Genomic DNA, 24860 nt, shown 5'->3' on the forward strand with positions numbered 1-24860 from the left:
TTAATTAATATTAAGGTTTGAATCCGAACGTATGCCGTCTGTCACCATTCCCAAAATATCGTAGGATATAAGACGTTCAATTTCTAATATATTCTAGGAGAGCGATAGCTCTCTTAGATAAGACCTCATACCGACTTTAATGTATAAGGATGGTTTTTTGATTGGTTATAACTTTTTTTGTATCGTATTAACTGCTTTTGTATCGTATTAACTGCTTTGAAAAAATTCCACAGAACTACAATTCGGGCCCTCAATATGTGGTTAAAATTTCCACCACCCATTAGTTTATTGTATAAAAAATAAAGTTGCTAAGGGTGGTTTTCATTTCCATAAAATTAATCAGCCCTTTTGGTGAAAAAGTTAAATTTTCCCATAGAAATAACATGGAGTTTTTTTCAAATTTAGCCATTTTGTGGCCACCTTTTTGACATGAAATATTCGTTTGTTACGTTTGGGAACGGTTTGATATCAAAATTTAAACCTTTTTCTAGGACCATTTTTAAGGTTTTTGAGAAAAATTAATTTTAAGTATGTTTAATTTTAAATTTTAAAAACTACCCCAATCTGCGATATTTAGATGGATACACTGTTTTATTAGGAAATATCAGCGCAGCCAATATTGGCCTTTTTTAACGTATAGTTGCCTCATAATAATCCGATTGTTTCTTCTTAATGCCTTTTGGTTGGAATGGCCTATCGATAGTGAGATAAGACGGCTTTAATATTGCTGCAGTGACGTTGACGCGGCCGCTACAGCGACGCCATCAAAACACACGGGTCTAAATTGTCGCGGATATAGTCAAATTCAAACTAGCTTAATGGACATTTTAACTTTTCCCTGCTAATTATTCTGGATTACCAATAAAAGATAATTAAACTAGACTCCCAATTAAAGATAAATAAACTAGATTACGAATTTAAATAATTAAAGTAGTTTACCAATTAAACGTTCTTAAAATAAATTATCAATTAGAGTTAATTAAACTAGACTACAAATTAGAGGTTATTAAACTAGATTACGAATTAATGGTTACTAATTAAATTACGAATTAATGGTTACTAATTAAATTACGAATTAAGGGTTACTAATTAAATTACCAATTAAGGGTTACTAATCTAGATTATCAATTATGGGTAATTAATCTAGATTACCAATTAAGGGTAATTAATCTAGATTACCAATTGAGGGTAATTAATCTAGATTACCAATTAAGGGTAATTAATCTAGATTACCAATTAAGGGTAATTAATCTAGATTACCAATTAAGGGTAATTAATCTAGATTACCAATTAAGGGTAATAAATCTAGATTACCAATTAAGGGTAATTAATCTAGATTACCAATTAAGGGTAATTAATCTAGATTACCAATTAAGGGTAATTAATCTAGATTACCAATTAAGGGTAATTAAACTAGATTACCGACGACTGGTAATTAATTCAGATTACCGACGAATGGTAATTAAACCAGATTACCGACGACTGGTAATTAAACCAGATTACCGACGACTGGTAATTAAGCTAGATTACGGACGACTGGTAATTAGGCTAGATTACGGACGACTGGTAATTAAGCTAGATTACGGACGACTGGTAATTAAGCTAGATTACCGACGACTGGTAATTAAGCTAGATTACCGACAAATGGTAATTAAGCTACATTACCGACGAATGGTAATTAAGCTAGATTACCGACAATCGGTAATTAAGCTACATTACAGACGAATGGTAATTAAGCTAGATTACCGACGACTGGTAATACCGACGACCGGTAATTAAGCTAGATTACCGACGACCGGTAATTAAGCTAGATTAACGACGACCGGTAATTAAGCTAGATTACCGACGACCGGTAATCAAGCTAGATTAACGACGACCGGTAATTAAGCTAGATTACCGACGACCGGTAATTAAGCTACATTACCGACGAATGGTAATTAAGCTAGATTACCGACGACTGGTAATACCGACGACCGGTAATTAAGCTAGATTACCGACGACCGGTAATTAAGCTAGATTAACGACGACCGGTAATTAAGCTAGATTACCGACGACCGGTAATTAAGCTAGATTAACGACGACCGGTAATTAAGCTAGATTAACGACGACCGGTAATTAAGCTAGATTAACGACGACCGGTAATTAAGCTAGATTAACGACGACCGGTAATTAAGCTAGATTACCGACGACCGGTAATTAAGCTAGATTACCGACGACCGGTAATTAAGCTAGATTACCGACGACCGGTAATTAAGCTAGATTACCGACGACCGGTAATTAAGCTAGATTACCGACGACCGGTAATTAAGCTAGATTACCGACGACCGGTAATTAAGCTAGATTACCGACGACCGGTAATTAAGCTAGATTACCGACGACCGGTAATTAAGCTAGATTACCGACGACCGGTAATTAAGCTAGATTACCGACGATCGGTAATTAAGCTAGATTACCGACGATCGGTAATTAAGCTAGATTACCGACGATCGGTAATTAAGCTAGATTACCGACGATCGGTAATTAAGCTAGATTACCGACGACCGGTAATTAAGCTAGATTACCGACGACCGGTAATTAAGCTAGATTACCGACGACCGGTAATTAAGCTAGATTACCGACGACCGGTAATTAAGCTAGATTACCGACGACCGGTAATTAAGCTAGATTACCGACGACCGGTAATTGAGCTAGATTACCGACGACCGGTAATTAAGCTAGATTACCGACGACCGGTAATTGAGCTAGATTACCGACGACCGGTAATTAAGCTAGATTACCGACGACCGGTAATTAAGCTAGATTACCGACGACCGGTAATTAAGCTAGACTAACGAAAAAAAGTAAGATAAGAATTTTTTAAAATAATTGATGTTTTATAATGATGTCTTCAAAAGTGAAAATTTTAATATCTGTACTTCAGGCAGTTCATTTTCAAACCTTATCTTTTACACTTTCCAGTCTTTGTCTACAATGACAGATTTTATTAATATTAACAGTGATATGACATCCTAATCTTTGATTGCTTGCTTATCAGCAAGCCAGGGATTTTGAATATCACAATTTACTTTGACCTTGCTTATCTGATTGAAGTCCGACAAGGCTTAATATTTTTAAACTTTCCGCCAGCAATTTTCGATAAAAGATGACGTCAGAGAAAAACAAAATGGCGCCCAGAAAATAATACCACCGAGAAAAAAATGGCGTCGATAGGCCGGGAGTGTGGTGCACTCCTGTAAGCCAAGCTTCTGGGCGGCAAAGTTTGAGGGAATACGACACATGTCGGCGATCCTACCCTATAGGTGCCGGCTGTCCCGTGTCCGCCGGAGGTGACTTACCCCAATTTCACCTTCCGTCACCTCCCAAGTAAACCTCATTCCTTCCCTGCTTATACACATACGACCTAGCGGCCCTCGTCAGTGCTGGGCCGCGTAGGGTCTCCCGCTCAATTCTTCCTGGTGCTCAAGGCCTAACGGCTAAGCACTAGTGTTAGTAGGTGGTAAAAAAAAATGGCGTCGATGCCATTGAATACCACTGAGTTAGAAACGCCATTTACTACCTACTTGTTTGGTTCATTTCTGTACTATTATAAAAAGAGATAATCGTGCCAAACTGAGAAAGATTTGTACAGTAGGAACAACTTCATTAATTCTTTAACAAAAGCGAAGAAAATTTTTAAAATCCTCTTAATGCAGTATGCTCAGAGCACTGTAAACATCAACATACATTAAACTTCCTCTACTAAAAGACTTTAATTTTCTTCGAAGTATTTCTGGTTAAAATTGGTCTTTAATCTAAAACATTAATCCCATATTTGTTCACTAGGGAGGGTATCTGCTGTCGTGTTATAAGGATTGAAGCTACAAATAGTAGCCTCTGTACTTTGATTCAAACTAATGTCTAGAAAAACCAACAAGGTAATTTTAAGAAAGATGGTTACGGATACATGGCACCAGCGAATGCAGGACATAATGCCGTTTTATCAGGGTCAAAATGCCCTGGACAATATCCCTCCGTATACCCCCAGCTACAGGAAGACACCCCAAAAATGTGTTTACGACAATGAAAGAAAACATGTTTTATAATAGAGTAGCAAGAACTCCTATTTCACCAATGACAAGTATATTCTTAAAGGTTTTAAGAAAATTCTTAAAGGTGTTAAGAAAATTCTTAAACGTGTTAAGAAAATTCTTAAACGTGTTAAGAAAATTCTTAAAGGTGTTAAGAAAATTCTTAAACGTGTTAAGAAAATTCTTAAACGTGTTAAGAAATTATCCAAACTAAAGCCTGCCTAACCAAACCTAGATTAACACGAATAAAATTAATATTTCTCCTTTAATATCAGAAAACTTTAAAATTTCTATTTTAGAGTTGAAAAAATTTCGCGAGTTAAGCAAAAAAGCTGGAAATTTTTGTGTCAGAAAATAATAAATTTTATCTTCTTTTAAATTTAACATGATATATTAAAATTAAATAATAGCTTTATATCTTTTCCTGTAGATAATTGTTTGTTGTTTTAGTTTCATTGATTTTAAATAAATTGTTACTAACATCGGTTAATTTACGATATTGGCCAATTTCAATTAAACGGTTCAAAACCTTTAGGATAAGCTTAGTTTTATAATGAGTAAAATTCTAATTTTAAATAAATTTATGGTACATAATATACCGTAGATAATTAATTTATCGTAGTGTAATTTATGCTGAAATAAAAATACGCAATGAAAGCGGAAGTGACGTACATATGGGGTGGGTAAATGTTCGGCAAAAGATTCAATTGTCGATTTGGATTTGGGTTAGAAAAATAAGAAAATACGGTTTTAAGCACCCTCCCCATATGGACTGGATGTTGTGCTCCTCATAACAGCTGTCATATTAAACATGGCCGCGCTTTCAAAAGATCTCTCCACACAATAGCCCAGAAATATATATTCTTTGGCATAGATGGCGTTACTGTTAACAATAATTTTACAGTGGCGGGAAATGTGATTGCATCAAAACATAAGGTGAAACTATCAGACCAAAAATACAAGACCTAACAAAAAGTTAACAAATAAACAAGTAAGACCGAACTGAGAGAAATCCAATGCGTCCCATTTTGGTTGTTGTTTTAACAAAAGTATACACCACAAACTGCATTTGTCATTTATCCGAAAACAACATCTCTACTCCGCTCTTATAAACTATACTACTCGCTCTATATAAACTATGAAATGTGTACAGTCTATCGACTTCATACCAATCATCATTACTCGTCCTATACTAACATTGACAATTAAAATTTAGATAAACCCAGGCTTTTCTTAAATAATTTAATAAATATTATTGATATTAATTATTTTTACCGTCAAATATATTTTGCCTTTCTAGTTAAATTGTTTAAAGAAACGTTACTTCGATATCATTTGACACTATGCTAATATTGACAATTTCTATCTAACGAAATAAGATATTAATTAATTTTCCTATACTGACTTCAGTATGTACCGCAAGCTGCTTGAGGCAATATTTCTCCTCCTATATTAACCCTAGATAGAGTTTCCATGGTTTTTAATACAAAAATCTAACGTTTTACTGTTACTCGCTCGTTATTAACTGTGATATTTACAGTATACCAAACTCATCACGTATTAACTACTCTCTCTTTATTAACTGTGATATTTACAGTATACCAAACTCATCACGTATTAACTACTCTCTCTTTATTAACTGTGATATTTACAGTGTACCGAACTCATCACGTATTAACTACTCTCTCTTTATTAACTCTGAAATATAAACAGTGTATCGACTTTATTCGCAGCCTTCATTACTTGTCCTATATAAACTTTGACTATATGGTTTCAGAGCTGTGCTAATTAGCTGACAACTAATTGAATTAGAATTAGCAATTAGGGAAATATTAATGAACTAATTAACTAGCCAATTAGCAATTGGGGAAATATTTATGAACTAATTAATTAGCCAATTAGCAATTGGACATAGAAACTAATTCAATTCAATTAGAAATTAGACATTTATTTATCAAACTAATTAATTAGAATTACCATTTTCTAATTAAGGTAAAAAAGAAACCATAAGTAAACATAAAAGTTTAAAAGTGCCCATGGATTTAGTACTTTGGTAATGCAAAGTTTAATGTTTTAATGCCATTGAAAAACGAGTACGGAAGCCATGAATTATTCTCGAAAAATGAGACAAGCCTCGAACCTTCCGTCATGTTAAAATTTTTCTCATTTCTTCATTTTCTTGCCACAGTTCCTATAATGGACTACTGAGTAGTAAATACATGCGCACTGCTATTAATTCGAGTAGGTAAAACAGTTGAAATTTCGAAATGGGGCAGTTGCGAACTACGAAATTTTCTACTAGTACTAGTATTCTCTCATATTTGAGGAGCTGAAAAATTTAGAGTTGCACTAAGCTTTCCTCATTGATATAATAAGGCCGTTTTCATATTCAAATAGATGAATCAAGAGTTAATTCCTCGATTTTTTTACAACAAATTGGCGTAAAAGACTAATTGAAAATCCAATTGGCTAATTAGTTAATCCTAAATCTAATTAAATTTTAATTAGATAATTACCTTTCCGATTCATACTAATTAATTAGAATTACTTCTCAATTAGCACTAAGGTAATTAAAATTCAATTACCATTTTCAATTAGTAAATGTTGCTAATTAATTAGAAATTCAATTAGCTAACTAATTAATTAGCACAGCTCTGTATGGTTTTAGTTAACACAGGTTTTTCTTAAATAATTTGAAAAATATTATTGATATTTATTATTTTAATCGTCAATTATGTATTGCTATTCTAGTTAAATCATTTAAGGAAACGTTAATTCTATTATCATTTGAATCTTCGCTAATATAGACGTTTTAAGTGCAACATACGCCCTTTGTTTCGCCCTACACAATTAGGTAGTATATAAAGCTGTCGAACCACAGTTAAAAGTAAGAATAACCGCAATTGCGAAAACCTTTGGTGGCCAACCCACCTTTGGGAAGCTAGACGTTTCATGTAACCCTAGCTGCTCCCCGTGAATGTCTTCAACCCGAAGATGGAGTTAGAAGCCAACGAGACAGATTGGTGTCTATGTGGAATAGACGGAAGACCAGTAGATGGTGGTGTTTAGAAGCCAGTAAGTACAGACTGGTATCCGTGTGGGATGGGCAAAGACCAGAAGATGGTGTTAGTATAGGGCGCTGTCGGTTAGCTGTGGCATAGGGGCTAGCCACCACCCCTCTATGCATTGTAAAGGCGTTAGATAAGTGACACTAAGTCGCAAGATGACTTGGTCCAATTAGCTAGCTGAGCTTATAACTCAAGTAGAGGAGCCATTTCCGTGACTGCGAATGCAGTTCGGAAATGGCGAACACGTTTGCTCCGATTTGGAAACTGCGAACGCGGCCACGTGGGTGTAACAACAGACACACACACACAGACAGACAGAAAAACAGACACACACGATCGTTACAGAACCTCTCCGTGACATACGTCACTCAGAGAGGTAAAAAGATGATAAAAGTCCCTCTTTTGTATTCGAATACTTAAATAGTATAGACCGCTTGTAACATGTATTTAATTACTATATTATTTGAAAATTAAAACACGTTCTCCTTAGAAAAAAATAGATTTCATGATAAAATGTTTTAGGAAAATGGGATTGTTGAAAAATCTGAGGTAAGTAATTATTTATTTCAATCAATATATAGGAAATAAATCCATTACTAGTAAATCAGGAGATTGAATTAAATTCTAAAGAGTAGAAAGTTCAATAGAAAAAAAATAATACCCGCGCTTCAGTCAACTGGAAAAACTCTAATCGTTTTGTTTTTTAGGCTTGGGTAAACCGAGTCTTTTTTATATAATAATATTTGAACTCAGAGTTTACAACTTAATTTATTTATAATGCATTTACATAATCAAATCGCAGATTTAGGCGTAGTTTAAAGTAAGTTTAATTTCATTTAAGTCATAGATTTAGTATTGCATTGAATTGTACCCAAGCCAAAAGAAACGATTAAAATCGTCACTGACCTTTAATTGTACCAAAGATCTCGTAAGATTAGTCTTGGAACTACTTGTTAGAAAACAGCTTATCATCTCACGCATTAGAGAAAAAAATACTGACATACGTAAAATTTAAAAATTATATTAAAATTTCTGTAAATTTAGGGTATATAAGGCGATTGATTCACAATAAATGATAAGAAAACCAGCAATTAATCCTAACGATGGGATTAGAAGCCAACTTCGAAGTGCGAACGCAGTGACAGACGCAATGCACGGACACATCCAGTTTAATACCTCTCCGTGACGTCATCGTCACTCAGAGAGGTAAAAACGGGGACGAGATTGACAGAAGAAAAGGGCCACGTAATGTAACCCCCACACATATGACGCTTTTATAGGGAGCAAACTCTGTGATAATTTTAATTTAAACAAAGAGTCATAAGTTACTTGACTAAAACGATCGATATAAAGCAATTAACGTTTTTTAGGGCTTGCTTTTCCTTTTCAGTTGATTGCTAATAACGTATGTATTCTGAATGATATAAATGTCAAGCTTTATTATAATAAAAATAAGTTGGAAAACAAAAATGAATCTCTCCGAGACGAGACAAGGGCTATATACCCACTTGAATTTCTCAAAACTAAAATCAATTGGTCTATAAACACTACCCTCTCGTTACTCCTCAACAATATTCTTAGTAATTCGTCATGATTGTTAACGTTTCTTAATATTAAAGATAAATTATCTCTAAACGCTCAAAAGGGAACGTGCAACAAAAAATGGTAGCTTACCAGCGGCAATCTAATTGCGGCCACGACTCTTGGTTCTATCACGTGGTTCTATCATAGAGAATATACAATTGAACCTTTAACAGATGTTGAATTCATTTCTCTTTACATTTTTTTGAAACTGCTTCCGGCACGCGGTTTCTTGAATGATACGTGGTTAACTTTGTCTCAATATAACTTCGAGTAATATTGTCTGCTCCTCTACCGTATATACTCTATGGTTTTATTGAGGACATAGTATTATTATTTAGTTGTGAATTTAACTTTCGTTTCACTCTGGAACCTTTAGGCTTCACTAAAGATAGGACGAAACAAAGCCATTTCTAGTTTGGGCCTGAGGGTGCGCCTTCAATTCTAAATCTAATCCGAACCAATATAACAGCCATGGAAGGATTACAATAAATCATTAATTTTCATTGCATCTAGCTTTGTTTAAGTCTACATTTAGATTACATAAAAATGTAGTAAATCTAAATTAAAACGTAAACACCGCATTGGAAATATTAATATCAAAAGATGTTCTTGAATTATAGAAATGAAACAGAGCTTTATAGCTACAAAACTACGAAAAGAATCGTAATGCCGAATCAAGTTAATAGGTACAGATTGATGTGTATGTAGGATAAATTATAAATATTAGGTGAAAAAATTGGAGGATAGCTTGCCCATGCAATGGCTAGTTAGTAAGTGGAGTGTAAGTGAGATAGATATCGTATTGTAGTATAATATTTTCCGAATTTCTGTGAACAGCGAACGCGGTCCAGAATTTGTGAACAAAGTTTTTATTTTTCTCCATTTTTTAGCCAACTGGGAACGCGGTGACTAATACACAGACAGACACGTCCAGTATTATACCGCTCCTTGACGTCATCGTCAGTCGTAGAGTAAAAATTGACGAAGAAAAATTAATTTGGGTCAGAAAGGGACGCTTGACTGTCCTACGATTTAAAGTACATGTTTGACATCTGATACTTGAGATTGAACGGCAGCAGAATAAAGCAGAGTCTTCATGGAATGTCGCAAAGAAGACAAGTTGAGAAAACAAAATAAACCTCTCCGAGTTGAGACGTAATTAAGAGGTTTTTGATAAATAATTAAATACATTTAATTGATATTAACTACTTTAATCTTCATTAATTTACCATAGTTTGTGGGAAATCGTTTTATGAAACTTTATTCCTGAAATAATTTTAAGTATAGCTATTGTTGACTTTTTAATTGAAGCGAATGCCTTTTAAACAATTTTTGTAAATTTAGGGTACATAAAGCGATTGATTAACAATAAATTATAAAAAAATCAGCAATTGCGTGAACCATTGGTTGAAGTCGTGCCATTGGGAAGCTAGACGTGTCTCGTTAACCTAGCCGATTTACCGCGTACTTCTTAATCTTAAGGATGGTAGCAGAAGCCAAAAATTGCTTTCTGCGAACTAGTTTGCTCCGATTTGCCAACTGCGAACGCGGTGACAGACACACACACACGCATGGTGTAATACCTCTCCGTGACGTCATCGTCACTCTGAGAGGTAAAAATGTTTCAAATAATATTTTTCAAATCGGGATTGTCAGACATTTCTAGTTTACGAAAACTTTGCTAAGCGTAGGTTAGTTTACGCACGAGCATCATCATTACTTGAAAGCACGATAGAGCGTAACATACAAAATAAGTAGAAGTGATTTTCAAAGAGAAGTTTTTGTATTTTGTCATTGTTATTGTACATTTACATTGTGACTAGTGTAACTCGCATAGAGACTCGTTTATGTATCCCTTGGCATCCAATATACATTTCTAATTAAACCATGTTTGTTTTGACTAAGCTTCGAAGGCTGGCTTAAAATTCCATGGGACGAATGAGAGAAACTTGTTCAGCTCGAGATATAAACGGATATTCAGAAGCTAACGCTGTTTATAACGAAAAGTATGAACTTAAAAAAATGGAACGAATCTTGTGAATGCCTGGGAGGTAATAAATATTTCAGTACTTTTAAAGTCGCGCAATGAATTTTCTGTTGTTAGTTAGATATTACCACTCTGCAACAGAGTACAAGTACAACCACTTTAGAAGATTTTTTCGACTTACGTAAAATAATTTACATTTTTGCTCCAAAGAAACAGTATCATAATGTTTTTAAGATCCATAATTTACTACGCCATTTAAAGCGACTGTATTCAGATTTAATATTTTTTTTTACATTTCTTATACTCGTTGTTATATTATAGTTAATTTTCGTAGTTTCATTAGTTATATTAATTACAATAATTTATATATTTAACTGCATATTTAGTTATCTATGTAATTGTTTATTTCATTAAATCCTTTTGCTATAGCTCTTTCAATAAATTTCTCTCTTCGTGGTTTCCCCCCCGACACGAGAGAAGAGGGGAAACTTTGATAGCAAATTTCTGGCATAGCGCACCCGACCACGCGCTTCACGAGGCAAGCTGCTCGCGCCACCGTCGGTTAAAAAAATCGGTCGCGCCATGCCGAAAATCCAGTTTTTAACGGGTTCTTCTTTGGGAAACCGATGAAAACTTATATTTTTATTTGAAAATGTGTAGCTATTGCATTCCCCGGGAATGCGACAGGTATTTCTCCTAACACGGTTGCACTGCTTGAGTCTGTGCTTGAAGTTTACATATTTCAAGTTTTTCTTCAATATCTCACTCCAGAATGAGTAGCAGACGACGCGTTCTTCAAAACCACAAAGATAAATATGTTGTCTATTCTGCCGCGAAGCTGCATCTCCTGTCCTCGCGTTAGATTATTACTCCTACTTGAAACTTTGATAGAAAATTTATTGAAGCAGCTATTAGCCAGGAGTTTTTCTCGTTTTTAAATAAATTGATAGTTTTTCACTTTGAAAATATTAATTAAAATGGTTTTTGCATATAATTGCCGTACAGAGAATACTTTATATTCATTATACAGTGCAAATCTAGGTTCTAATCGATGTTTTTTTAAACAAATTCTGATTAATTGCTTTGCATCTTTTCCAATGGACCAATATACAGGGTGTATATGAAATGGACGTAGGAGCGGAAGTATTTGGGTTCCTGGGGCCAATATGAGGCGAAACTGTGGTATGACATTTTTTCGTACGCCAACCCATTTGGAAGTTACTTGAACCTAACACTTGCTAGTTTGCATAAATCACAGCATGTTGACTTCATCTAAAACAGTAGGAATTAAGTTCAAGATAGGATGATTATTGCAAATTAGTGGTTGCCAGCTAAAAGAAAAAAGCCTCATAGCCATAGAGTCAATTTTCAAGGAGTAGAAAGTTGTACAGTTGTTGACTTATAACGAACATCGTTGTAAAACAACATGTTACGATTAGTTTGTTGAAACAACTGACCGATACTAACGGGAAACTGACAGCGATAACTAGCGGAAACTATTAAGGAACACCTACATATTGCTTCATTCTTCAAGCAATCGAAAGGTTGTAAATGCGTTCATTTTATTTTGTGTACAAGACTACATATCCGGCGACGTCTTGTTTCCATTAAATTAGCAAATAATTTTTACATGCTTTAAAACACTTTGAACCTTTAAAAGAAGTACCTTTTTTACCGTTTTTATTGGCAAATTTCATAGAATAATTCTAAGGTGTAAGAACGTACATTTCCTTATGGGTACATTACATTGCATCTCGCATTGCACGTAGGTCTCCTGTCCTTCTCAACGCTGGCAGATTGCTACCAGTTAGCAAACGTCATTAGTCTAAAGTTTTAGGGAGGTCTGCAAATTTACTAAGGTTTAATCGTTTATTAATTTATTTGCGAAGTTTTTTCTTAGTTTTAGGTTAACCCTTCACTTTTGGTTTTTTCTCAAATTTTCTTTAGTTTTATTTGCGATCATCCGTTCGGTTCCGAGGTTAAGAACGAAAATTTCTTCTTAAAATTTTTCTTTGCTATTACTTCTGGTGGTACCTCGTGATCAGTGTAGGCCAATCACGAGCATTTCAACCCTTTCTTGAACAAGTTAGTGGTGTGTGACCTAGAGAAGGAATGCTAGGTTTCATGAAGCCCACTCCTAAGTACGCTATTCAGCATAGCGTACCTAATTTGTTACGGGTGAAGTTTCGGGTGAGGCCCCAAAAAAAACGCCATTACTCCCTCACTGTAATTTTTTTTGGAGAAAGGAATGTTCCCTTTTTTGGTCACTTTGAACCATTACAAATTAATTTGTAAAATTTAATCCTTAACAGGCGTTGCCCAACATCCCATCTCAAACATTCGCCCACTAACATTTATTCACGAATACCGATTTCGATAAGTTGCAACATTAACCTAATCTTTAAACTAAATGCAACCTTTCGATTGTTTGAAGAATGAAGCAAAATGTCGGTGTTCCTTATTAGACTGCGCTACTTATCGCTGTCAGTTTCCCGTTAGTATAGGTCAGTTGTTTCAACACACTAAATCGTAACATGTTGTTTTACATTAATGTTCTTTATGAGTCACCAAGTGTACAACTTTCTACTCTTTAAAAATTGACTATAAACTCTATGGCTGAGGGTTTTTTGTTTTAGCTGGCAACCACTAATTTGCAATAATCATCCTATCTTGAACTTAATTCCTACTGTTTTAGACGAAGTCGACATGCTGTGATTTATGCAAACTAGCAAGTGTTAGGTTCAAGTAACTTCCAAATGGGTTGGCGTACGACAAAATGTCATACCACAGTTTCGCCTCATATTGGCCCCAGGAACCCAAATACTTCCGCTCCTACGTCCATTTCAGATACACCCTGTATAGTTAAAGGCATCGCGAAAAAAAAAGATTACAAGTATGACCGCGATGCATAAAAAAACACAGGTAGTTAAACAATCTGGATATAGATAAAAAACAACCGTTATTATCTCTAATTTCCAACAGTCCCTCTTAAGATCGGTGGTTTCAATCTTCTATCCAGGTGGTTATTTAATTATTTCCAGTCCCAGGGCTTTAAAGCAGAAGAGGTGCTTCGGACGGAACAGGCTCTTTGTACAGATGTACGCTGGCATTTCCTCTGTTGGTAGATACCGCAAGGCTATATGTCCCTGGTCGTAGGTGTCTCGATTGAAGTGGTTCCGGATATCAATGTGCTTGGTTCTGGCATGGAAAACAGGATTCTGAACGAGTTTTTGGTCACCCTGGTTGTCGTTCTGCAGCTCGATCGCCTGAACTGATACTCCAACTTCGTTGAGACGTCTTTTGAGATATATGGCTTCTTTAGTTGCGTCGGACATTGCCATATATTCTGCTTCTGTACTGGACAAGGCAACGTTTCGCTGTTTCTGTGCTTCCCAGGATACTGCAGCGCCAGCTAGTTTGAAGACATATCCAGTATATGACTTTCTATCTTTCGGACAGCCTCCATAGTCTGCGTCAACAAAACCCTGGATTGGCAATCCGGTCTTCCGATAAAGCAACCCATGATAAAGAGTTCCCTTCAGGTATCTCAGAACTCTTTTCCCGGCAATCCAATTAGTTTCGTCATAACTTGTGTTGAACTGGCTCAATGCGCTGACTGAATAAGCCATATCCGGTCGTGATGACACTACCAGGTACATGAGAGAGCCGACCAGAGATTGATACGGAATTCGACTGATGTCTTCTGCTACTGGGTGTTCTGGATTTTGCAATTTGTTGTTGGCATCCATTGGAGTCGCTATTGCTTTGGAGTCTTGCATGTTGAAACGTTTCAGGACCGTTTCTGCATATTTCGTTTGGGAAATCCGGACGGTATTTTGTTTTAGATCTTTGTGAAATTCCATTCCAAGACAGTGATGGGTTGGCCCCAGGTCCTTCATATCGAATTTTCTCCCAAGTTCAAGCTTTACATCAATCATCCAATCCGGGTTGTTGCTTGCAAGGATCAGATCATCGACGTAGACTCCAATGATCATAACATCTTCCGCGACTCTTAAAACGTATAAGCAGGGGTCGCTCTTTAATGGTGTCATTCCAATCTCCGAAAGTCTTTGATGTAACCTCTTGTACCATTGACGGCCCGATTGCTTTAGGCCGTAGAGGGATTTATTGATGCGACAGACTTTATGTCCCTCTTCTTCCAGGTCCCAAGTTCATTTCTTTGCTCTGGCAATGATCGACTTGTCGAACCGGGTTGACTTGACGATTTCTTCGAGGGATTCTGTCAGTCCTTCCGGGACGACCATATGTATTTCCTCCTCGAGTTCGCCATTAAGATAGGCCGTGCCGACATCCATTTGGTGGACTTCCAAACCGATTTCCACAGCAAGGGCCATAAGCAGTCTTATGGAGCTGGATCTAATGACGGGTGCGAACGTCTCTTGGTAGTCGATCCCTGGTCTCTGGGCAAAACCTTTTGCTACGAACCTGGCTTTCATTTTCTTTAACTTCTCCGCTGGGTAAGTACGTCGTTCGGAAGGCGAGACGATTTCCAAGGACCTTCTGGTTTTCCGGACAGTCAACGATGTCTCAGGTTTCGCACTTGATAAGCGAAACGAACTCTTCCGTTACTGCTTTCCTCCAATCGTTTGCGTACGGAGAAGCCAGGGCTTGCTTCATGGACAAAGGCTCTGATAAGATGGCTAGGTTTGCAAACTCATCGGACAGGGTTTCTTGCTCGTCAGTAGCCTCTTCAGTAGACTCTTCTGAGACGCTCGGAATCATGTTGAAGGATTTCTTCGGTCGTCCGGGTACTCCAGTTCTTATTTTCTTTGGTCTTCCAGGACCTTTCATCAGAACGAGGGTTTCTGAGGGTTCTTCGAAGACTTCCTCGTTTTCCTGGGCATTAGATTCTTCCGGGATTTCATCTTTGAACTCCTTTTTGACTTCTTTGAATTCTTCTCTGCCTGGCGGTTTTGCAACGTTTGTAGTGGCCGGGACTTCGATTTCGCCTTTAGCTTTGCTTCCGTATTTCAGGTTGTCCTCTGGAGTGACGAAATCATCATATCCGCCTTGTTTATTAAATTCTCCCTGGAACTTGACATTTCGCCTTCGGTAAATTTGCTTCTCAGACGGAATCCAGAGTCGATAGGCCTTCGAGACTTCAGAATAGCCGATGAAAACGCATTCTTTGCTCCTGGCTGCAAACTTCCCCTTCCTTTTATTTTCGTCCAACAGCAAAGCTTTGTCGCCGGAAATCTTCAAATGTTGCAGGGATGGCTTCTTTCCGGTCCATCTGCTAAATGGTATTTCTCCATTTATGCTCCAGGAAGGACAACGGTTTTGAATGAAATTAGCCGTGGCCATCGCTTCTGCCCAGAATTATGGTGGAAAATGCGCTTGTATCATCATACATCGGGCCATGTCCAGGAGTGTTCTGTTCTTTCTTTCAGCAATGCCATTCTGTTCCGGGGTGTATGGTACGGTGTGTCTACTTTTTAACCCAGAGTCTTTCAGGAATCTGTCGAATTCATTGTTGCAGTATTCGGTTCCGTTGTCGGACTGCAAGGTCTTGATTTTTCTCCCGGTTTCCACTTCAGCTCGATGCTAGAATTCTTTGAAGGCTTTCAACACTTCGCTCTTGTGTTTTAAAAAACTGACTTCACTCCACCGGGAATAATCATCAGTGAAAACGACGATGTACTTGGCTCCGCTCATCGACGTTACTCTCATCGGCCCGCATACATCAGAGTGTACTATTTCCAGGACATGTGAGGTTCGGCTATCTTTGGTTTTCGGGAACGGCTCCTTCGATTGCTTTCCTTTGATACAGATTTGGCAGATTCCCAGGCTCCCATCTTTTTCAATGTTGAGTCCCGTAGCCAAATTCTTCCGGGCCATTTCCTTTAAACTTCTCTCGTTCAAGTGACCGAGTAGGAAATGCCAGTTACCCAGGTTGCTTCTAGGCTTTATTCCCGCTTGCACTGCATGGACCATTTCGTCAGCCTTTCTCAGGAAATAAAGGTCTCCAACTCTGTCAGCAACTGCAATCACTTTACCGGTTGCCGTTTTAATCCAGGCCTGCGACTTCTTGAATGTGACCTCACGTCCTTTGTCTGTCATCTTGGCAATGGATAGGAGATTTGTTCTTAAATCCGGGACATGAAGGGCTCGTTCCAGGCGAAGAATTCGATTGTCACTACCATTCGTTGCAGGTACTCTTACTTCGCCAACACCTCGTATCTTCGTTGACCCTGCAGTGGCCAGGTTTAAAGATTTCGTGGTCTCTTCGTTATCATTGAAGCGATCTCTGTTGGAACTCATATGTGAAGTGGCTCCGCTGTCCAGGCACCAGGTATCGTGATCAGCCTTCAGGTGCAATGCGAATTCTTTGTCGGCCAAATTTTCTGCCAGTACATGATGGGCGTTTTCTTTCTTTCTGGTTCTTATGCCTGAAACATTGTCTCTGTCGGAGCAATTGGCTACCTTGTGGCCGGGTTTCCTGCATCCATGACACTTGAACTTGAAGGTCGTGCTTCCTCGTCCACGTAAACCTCTTCCTCTACCCCTTTCTGCAGTTGTCCGGGAAAAGTGGTTACTGCCCATCATCGCATTCTGCACGGGTTCGTCTTCCCTAGATAGCTTGGCGTCCGATTCCTCTAGGATCTTTATTTTAAAGGCTTCCGGATCAGGTAACGTATCCCTGGACTCTATTGCGCACCGGAAGTTCTCGTACGATTCTGGTAGACTGTATAACAACATAATGGCCAGTAGGTCGTTGTTTACAGCCACTCCCATGTCAGCCAACTTGTCTACTGCATCGAAGAATTCTCTGACGTGGTCCCGGACATCTTCTCCCTCCTTCATTTTCTTGAGGGTCTGTTTCTTCAGCAGCGTGGCTTTCCGGGCAGGTCCACTAGACTGGTAGATGGATTCCAGCTTTGCCATAGTTCCCGTGAGGTTGTGCAATTCTTTACTTGCTTCAACTCCGACGGACTGATCGACAAGATTAGGTCCGCTCTTGCTTTTCGATCATTAATTTCCCAGTAAGCAACCGCCTGGGCGTTGCTTTCCGTTCCCCGCACCAGAGTTGGCCTCGTTGAAGTTCCATCTACGAAACTCCCAGAGGTCGTTCTTTTGAAGCAGGGCTTCCACTTGCATTTTCCAGGTATCATAATTATCTTTAGTTAACGTCTCGATTCGTCCCAGGTGATTTACGGCCATTCTCCGTCTGACTCCGCACTTTAAAGGATAATCTTCCCGGCGTTGAACTTCGTATGACTTCTAAACCTTTGCGCAGCGGAAGCGTGCTGGGCCCATAACCTGTTGTTGTTTGACGCAAGAACGACTCTGGGACTAACTGGTTACGAACTCTTTATTAATTTACTTAAAAACATAAATATTAATTTCCGGGAACACAACTGACTGAACACTGCTATCTGAACAACTGACGACGTTATCGGAATGTTATCCGGTTATTTAGTTAAAGGCATAGCGATAAAAAAAAGGTTTCAAGTATGACCGCGATGCATAAAAAATACAGGTAGTTAAATCTGGATATAGATAAATAACAACCGTTATTATCTCTAATTTCCAACAGCTAAGCTCATCAAGAATTAACTTAGACGTATTGTTCATTCTCGAAACAAACATCTTTTTAGTAGATCGAAGACTGAATAAATAATAATGGCGGCGAACGATTGAGAAGATCCGCTAGATTTCCCCTCTAGATGGCGCTATTCACCGCTATTTTTACGCGTTCTGTCTCAGTATGGCTTCTGACTAGCTTAACGATAAAACCTACGGGTACGTGTAAACTTAGCACACGTACTCGTACGCGGTTTGGAGGTGTCAGCTTAATCTGTCTAATTGGTTATAAATAGGTCGACTAACTTCCGTTATTACACGTTTCTTGAATATACAGCTTCTGCCGATAAAAGTGATAAAAATGTTTTAGGGAGTATGACCTTTCACCAAGAAGTTATATCAGTATCTTAGAGAGAAAGTATAAGATGCCTCGTATTCGCGCGCCATAGTCCCAGTCCCCCTTTCAAAATACAAGGGGGGGGACGTAAAAGAAGGCGCCGGGCTATTTCGCCTCTCCTCAGTCGGAAAATATGACTGTAATTTTCGTCGCTTGCGTCGTCGCGCTGACGTGTGTATTCAAGAACCTATGAGATGCTGGTTGTAATCTAGAGACGAGGATTGACTCCGGACCTACGTTTGGACTGGAGATAAAGCTGGAAATCTGGCGAATTTATACCTTTTCTCTGAGATACTAGATATAACTTCTTGCTTTCACATCGTACGAATGATAAGGTACTAAATATAATACAGAGAGGATTTTGGCGCCAAAATTTAATTGAAAAAGCTGAAAGATAAAAAAATGTGAAATTTAAATTTGGAAAGTGGCAAAGTATGTCCAAATGAATTTGGCCATTTCGATAAGCTATAGATTGATCAAATTAAAACCAATATTTAAAACATGTTTTAATTATGTAGAATATTTAAAACATGTTTCTATTTATGTGGGATATTTAAAACACGTTTCTATTTATGTAGAATATTTAAAACATGTTTCTATTTATGTGGGATATTTAAAACACGTTTCTATTTATGTAGAATATTTAAAACATGTTTCTAGTGATAAAGATTTTTCACTTTAAATTATTCTTTAATCTAATAAAACACGTTTTTATTTATGTACAATAACTAAAACATGTTTCTAGTGATCAACGTTTTTTCACTTTAAATTGTTCTTTAATCTAAGCTTGCTGTACGTAAATATAGCATTGAGATTTAATATTGGCTAGTAACTACGATGACTGTTTGCTTTTAGTAGCAAGTCAAATTTCATGTCAAATGTTTTGGTGATCTTACTTCTCCATGGTTACTAAAACACAGCTTTTCAAGACTGATCATTATCTTTAGGTGCAATTTGCGAGTTTTCTTTCTTTATCAAGTTCACTATTAATGTGCCTGTATGATTTGATAATGTATAATTTCTGGTGTAAATTTATTTAAGTAACTATAAGTGCATCTCGTCAATTTGGTCGATTCTGGATTATTACTTTTCAGCAAACAAAATCCAATTTCGAAAACATCACGTCCTTAAGCGCAAATTATGAGAACAAAGGAGCCCATTAAAAGGAGGGTGAAAAGGAAAATCGAGAGATTTTTAATTGATTCTTCTTGTAATTTTAAGACCAGCCTGCATAGTGAAACATTCAGGAAATACATGCGAATGATCTTAAGGATAATTTAAAATTAGGACCTCCGACCAATCGCGTAACTCCCTGCCTTTTTGTTAACAAAATTCTCGTGCCACGATTGTCACATCGAGCGCAAATTTTATCAGATCTCGCGATAAAATCATTCTGCGTTATTTCCTGGATGTTTCATTGTGCAGATGTGTCTTTTATAATTAGTAGAAGAATCAATAAAAAAGCACTTTATTTTCTATTTCACCATCCCTTTAAAAAGAAACGCAATAAACTTAATAGTTCGATATAATAATAAAACATTGTTTCACAACATAGAAGATAATGCTTAATATATTCTAGAGCCCTATTTCTTTCGACCCTATTGTTCCTCTAATGAAACCATTAGAGTTGAAAAAAATCGACTGAAAATTATAAATTTCTTATAAAATTTGGCTGTACATTGCATGTTATCTCACGACTCTTTACGTAGTAGTAGATTCAAAGCGACGCTGGGCATATGGTTACATTTTAATGTTTTTAGTTTGAATCTCACTTGTTTTCGTAGGTAGACCTCTCTTCTTTATCTGGTATAGTTTTAACGCTCCTGGCCAATTCGACCGAAACCCATTCGACAGGATCCCATTCGACCGAAATGTAGCCGAATTTGGTGGTAAACTATGGCAGTAATTTGGTCTAAAAAGCCTCTATAGTTATGTTTTGGTAAATGTATATTATTTGAGAAGTCAATGAAGCTACCCATCAATATTTGGAAAAGGCGTAACATTGTTAAATGATTTATAAAATATTACTAACCGAACTTAACCTAACCTAACATAACCCAACCTAACCTAAAAAACCGAAATAAAATACCCCAGCTATAACATCCAATTTGTAACTCAACCTAACAATGCTATATATCCTTAATACTGCTGAATTATAAATTGGCCTTCTAAATTCAACACCTGCAAGGAAATTAAATTCGATTATTATCGATTATTCAGAATTATACTTATAATTCGATTTTAGTAAACTCACCTTAATCATGGAGATTTGAACGAAGATTTTCAGTGTGACGATCTGACGCTTTGCCACTAGTAGCTCAGAACTTTTAGGGTTTGACCTAGAACATTTGAACATAAAGATGAAAATTGAAACATGTTGTTTTCTACCCAACATAAAATATACTAAAAGTTCCCTGCTGTAGATCGCGAGCTTTCGACGTCATCTTGGAAAATGGCCGCAGGGAATGCCAGCTACAATGTATTCCACGTTTTTCTTCAAAATTATGAAAAATGGTACACATTATGATTGGAGCCACATGAACATCACGGCAAACTTTGACAGGTCTGTGTTCAATAATTTGGTCGCTATATTGGAAAATCGCCGCCGTGAACGCATGTGGTTGGAAAATTGTGAAAATTGATAAATATTATGATCAGAGCAGTGTGAACCTCATAGTAAAATATTGAAGCCATTAATCAGATAGTTTGGCCGCTATGTTCGAAAATGGCCGCCATCAATGTCATTTAGATACAGTATATGGTTCAAAAATTATGAAAATTGGTAATTATTATGCTGAAGACCGTCTAAACTTCATAGTTGAATATTAAAGACGTGCTACTGATAGTTTACTCGCCATCTTCTAAAATGTCTGCTGGAAATACTAAATATATTTCAAATATATAAATCATTTTGAAATTCCTATATTGAGTAGATGATTTTCATTAACTGAATAAACAACAAAAAATGGCCATCTCGAACTTGAAATTATCAACGCTATCTTTAAAAATGGCCACTCGAAAATTATTGCCTAAATTCTCAAAGAAAGAAAAGTTTTTCAAAGCTCTTATTCTCAACATGTAGATTAAGGAATATAATTTAATATTTGGTTTATACATTCTAGTGTTGTTTAAGATTAGATTTTAGACAAATTTCTAACATTTCATTCATATTCATCGTCATCCTGAAGTTTTTTCATAATATTTGCATGTCAGAGGCCTTAATTAGGCGCTACACCTAAGCGCCCCTCCCCATCATATTCCAAATTGAACCTGAGGAACCGCCGTCATGGCACACGAGATCGGCCAGTGTGACCGACAAACGCCACTTGAGCTGGTGACAGAAGCTGGACACCGTCAGCGGCGAGCCCAGTCAGGAGGTGGTCGTTGACAGGGAAGGATTAAGGCAGCAGAAGACTCGAGGGGACGGGGAAGTTCTCTCCCAGCACAACAGTGCCATACGGCAAAAACAAATAGTGTATCCGCGACCTCTAGAGGGTTGCCAATAGCGGGGGCGAGCCAAGGCAACACCTGGATGGGGGCTAAGCAGCCGGGCAAAACCTTCACGGAATGGGGCAAGGAACGGTCTGAACCAAGGGCGAACCCAAGGAACTCCCGAACCGTCACACCGAACTCGGGCCCCCTCCGCCACGACAAGTCCTTTGAATTAAAAAGGTTAAAAGAACACTTCTTTAATTTACGTGCTGTAATTGGGTGTGGTTATGATAAGGCGTGGTTTAAAGTAATGACAGATAATCAACATCTTAGAAATTTGTGTCGCTTTTTTAATGACCATATTGCATCTAGGGAAGCCATAGCTGCTGCCGAAGAGAGATTTCTTTTCGCTTTTTTTAAGGTGATAATTGACACGTCACGCTCCATTTATGTAGATATTACACGTATAATGGAACCGTTGCCACATATACTGTCAAGACCACATTTGATCTCGCTAAGTTTCATCCAACAACCGACGCCGCAAAACTTTGTACGCAGAACATCTTGTATAAGAACTGTGAATGTAGACGATCTGTATTAGCTTGCTGGGCAATGTGTGGTCATTTTCAAGGCATTAGCCGTAATAAAAAATCTTTAACGACACTAGAATGTTTATACCCCATATAAAATGGTTTTTCCTAACCAAAATCCGAGTTATATGGCAGAATTTAGGATAGTAATATTTCAGCGACCATTTTTGAAGATGGGTCGATAATTTAGACTCGAAAATAGTTATTTTTATGGCGTTTAATACGTTCATGAAAATCATCTACTCAATAAAAAAATATCTAAAATATTTATATATCGGTAATATATTTGCCATTTCTAGCAGTCATGTTTGAAGATAACGCCCAAACTATCAGTAGCACGTCTTCAATATTCAAGTATGATGTTAAGAGGGTCTTTAACATAATTATTACCAATTTTCATAATTTTTGAACCATATACTCTATCTAAATGACATTGATGGCGGTCATTTTCCAACTTGGCGGCCAAACTATCTAACTAATGACTTCAATATTTTACTATGAGGTTCAAACAGCTCTGTTTATAATACCTATCAATTTTCATAATTTTCCAACAACATGGTGAAATATACTGTACCTAGCATTCACGGCGGCCATTTTCCAAGATGACGGCGAAAGCTCGCGCTCTACAGCAGGGGACTTTTAGTATATTTTTTAGTGGGTCAAAAACAACACATGTACCAATTTTCATCCTTATGTTCAAATGTTCTAGGTCAAGCCCTTTTTCGGCCCATCTGTCCTGGCCTAAATGGTAAATCGATATCACCACTCACTTGGCTCAAGTTCGGCTCGAAACCAATCTGTTTTAAAATACATATTAGCATAGAAATTTTCGCGGGAATAAACTGATGTTTAAACCACTCCAAAACGATGCCTAACTTTCTTCAACATAGATAACTGATCCCTTTTGTCGGATTTTATGACGAAATAGTGCAAACAGCGAGCGATCTCAGAGCAGTCCGATGGAATTCACTATTTGGCACTAAAGTAGTGCCTAAGAAGCTACCAGATTCGATGTCATAGAACCTCAAATCGAATAGCGCTTATATGCCGAACGGTTACCACACCGACGACATCCGGTGCAAAGTACCTTTACCGATATTAGCGAAAACCTTCTTGATTTCGGTAGTTACGTCGTGCAAGACCGTGAATGTAGAAGAAACCGTTTAGTTGCTAATAATGATAGAGAAGTGGACATCCTAGCACGTTTTGTAGCCAATACCCATAGTAGAGGGTCGATTTCATTACAACCGTAGTCTCTCGAAGTCTTAACGTTATTGAAATATACTTTTTCAGATAGTAATCCACAGGATGACCCTTTGAACATGTTGTGGTTGCTGCATGATTAAAAGCAGTCGAGGGATGTTACTTTTGGTAATACCAGGAATGTATGGGGGGTTGGAATGGCTAAGGTCAAATCCTAATCGGCGTGAAATGATCTTGGAAACAACTGGCGTGGCTTAATTTACGCTAGTGACGTCATGGCCTGACGTAAAAATCGTATTTATCACTTAAATTATTTTCATTCATTTATAGGCTGCCAAAAAACTTGTTTGCTATGATTCTCCACCCTCTACCCTAGGTCTACTCTGCCTAGGCTGAAAGAATCGAATATGAATGCGAACGGCGGCGAATCAGCGCATTTATCTTTAAAAAATCAAAAAGGTCACTTCGGCCATGCCTTTTTCAACGAGTCATGACATTTTTCGCCTTCGGTAGACAGCTAAACAGATGTAGGGGGAGGAGCTACACTTCTCAAAATAAAAAAGGACTCGCCTTATGTTTCCACCATCAAGGGTACGAGAGCCCCCTTAGCCTTTCCAGCCCCTACATACCTATTACTGAGTAATTGAAGCTTTTGGAATGTCTTTTCTTAATTTCATCTTTCTGATTTTAGGAATATTTTTGAGAAGCGTATCATATCTTTACGGTAAAATACATAATCTGTAGATGCTTGACTAACATAAGTAAAACTTGTCCATTTGCTTGCACGCATGGTACCATAAGAAAATAATATATAGCTCTCTAGGGGGCTATGTATTATTTTCCTATGATAGTACATTATCAGAAGTTAATGACTTCTTATCCTTGGAAGTATTGCACACTAAGGATTTATATAGTATCCATCCCTGCTAGTCAAAATTGCCTATGGCAATCGTAAAAGAGGTCAAAAGTTTCCTCCTCACAAGAAAA

The 24860-nt window shown here is 37.4% G+C and overlaps 2 long non-coding RNA genes across 2 annotated transcripts; one reads left to right on the plus strand and one right to left on the minus strand.

Annotated features, from left to right (window-relative positions):
• Positions 1-284: 284 nt before the first annotated feature.
• On the plus strand, positions 285-941 carry LOC149680170 (uncharacterized). Its single transcript, XR_016365607.1, has 2 exons — positions 285-528; positions 599-941. It is a non-coding gene; the product is annotated as an uncharacterized LOC149680170 (long non-coding RNA).
• A 10871-nt stretch (positions 942-11812) lies between these two features.
• Positions 11813-12425, minus strand: LOC149680171 (uncharacterized). The gene is made up of 2 exons (XR_016365608.1): positions 12221-12425; positions 11813-11978 (listed from the first exon to the last, which is right to left on the minus strand). It is a non-coding gene; the product is annotated as an uncharacterized LOC149680171 (long non-coding RNA).
• Positions 12426-24860: the final 12435 nt, after the last annotated feature.

This window comes from Phalangium opilio, unplaced genomic scaffold (genome assembly GCF_054372755.1).
Source record: "Phalangium opilio isolate 3A_F unplaced genomic scaffold, DU_Popi_V2 ptg000039l_2, whole genome shotgun sequence".
Taxonomy (NCBI): Eukaryota; Metazoa; Arthropoda; class Arachnida; order Opiliones; family Phalangiidae; genus Phalangium; species Phalangium opilio.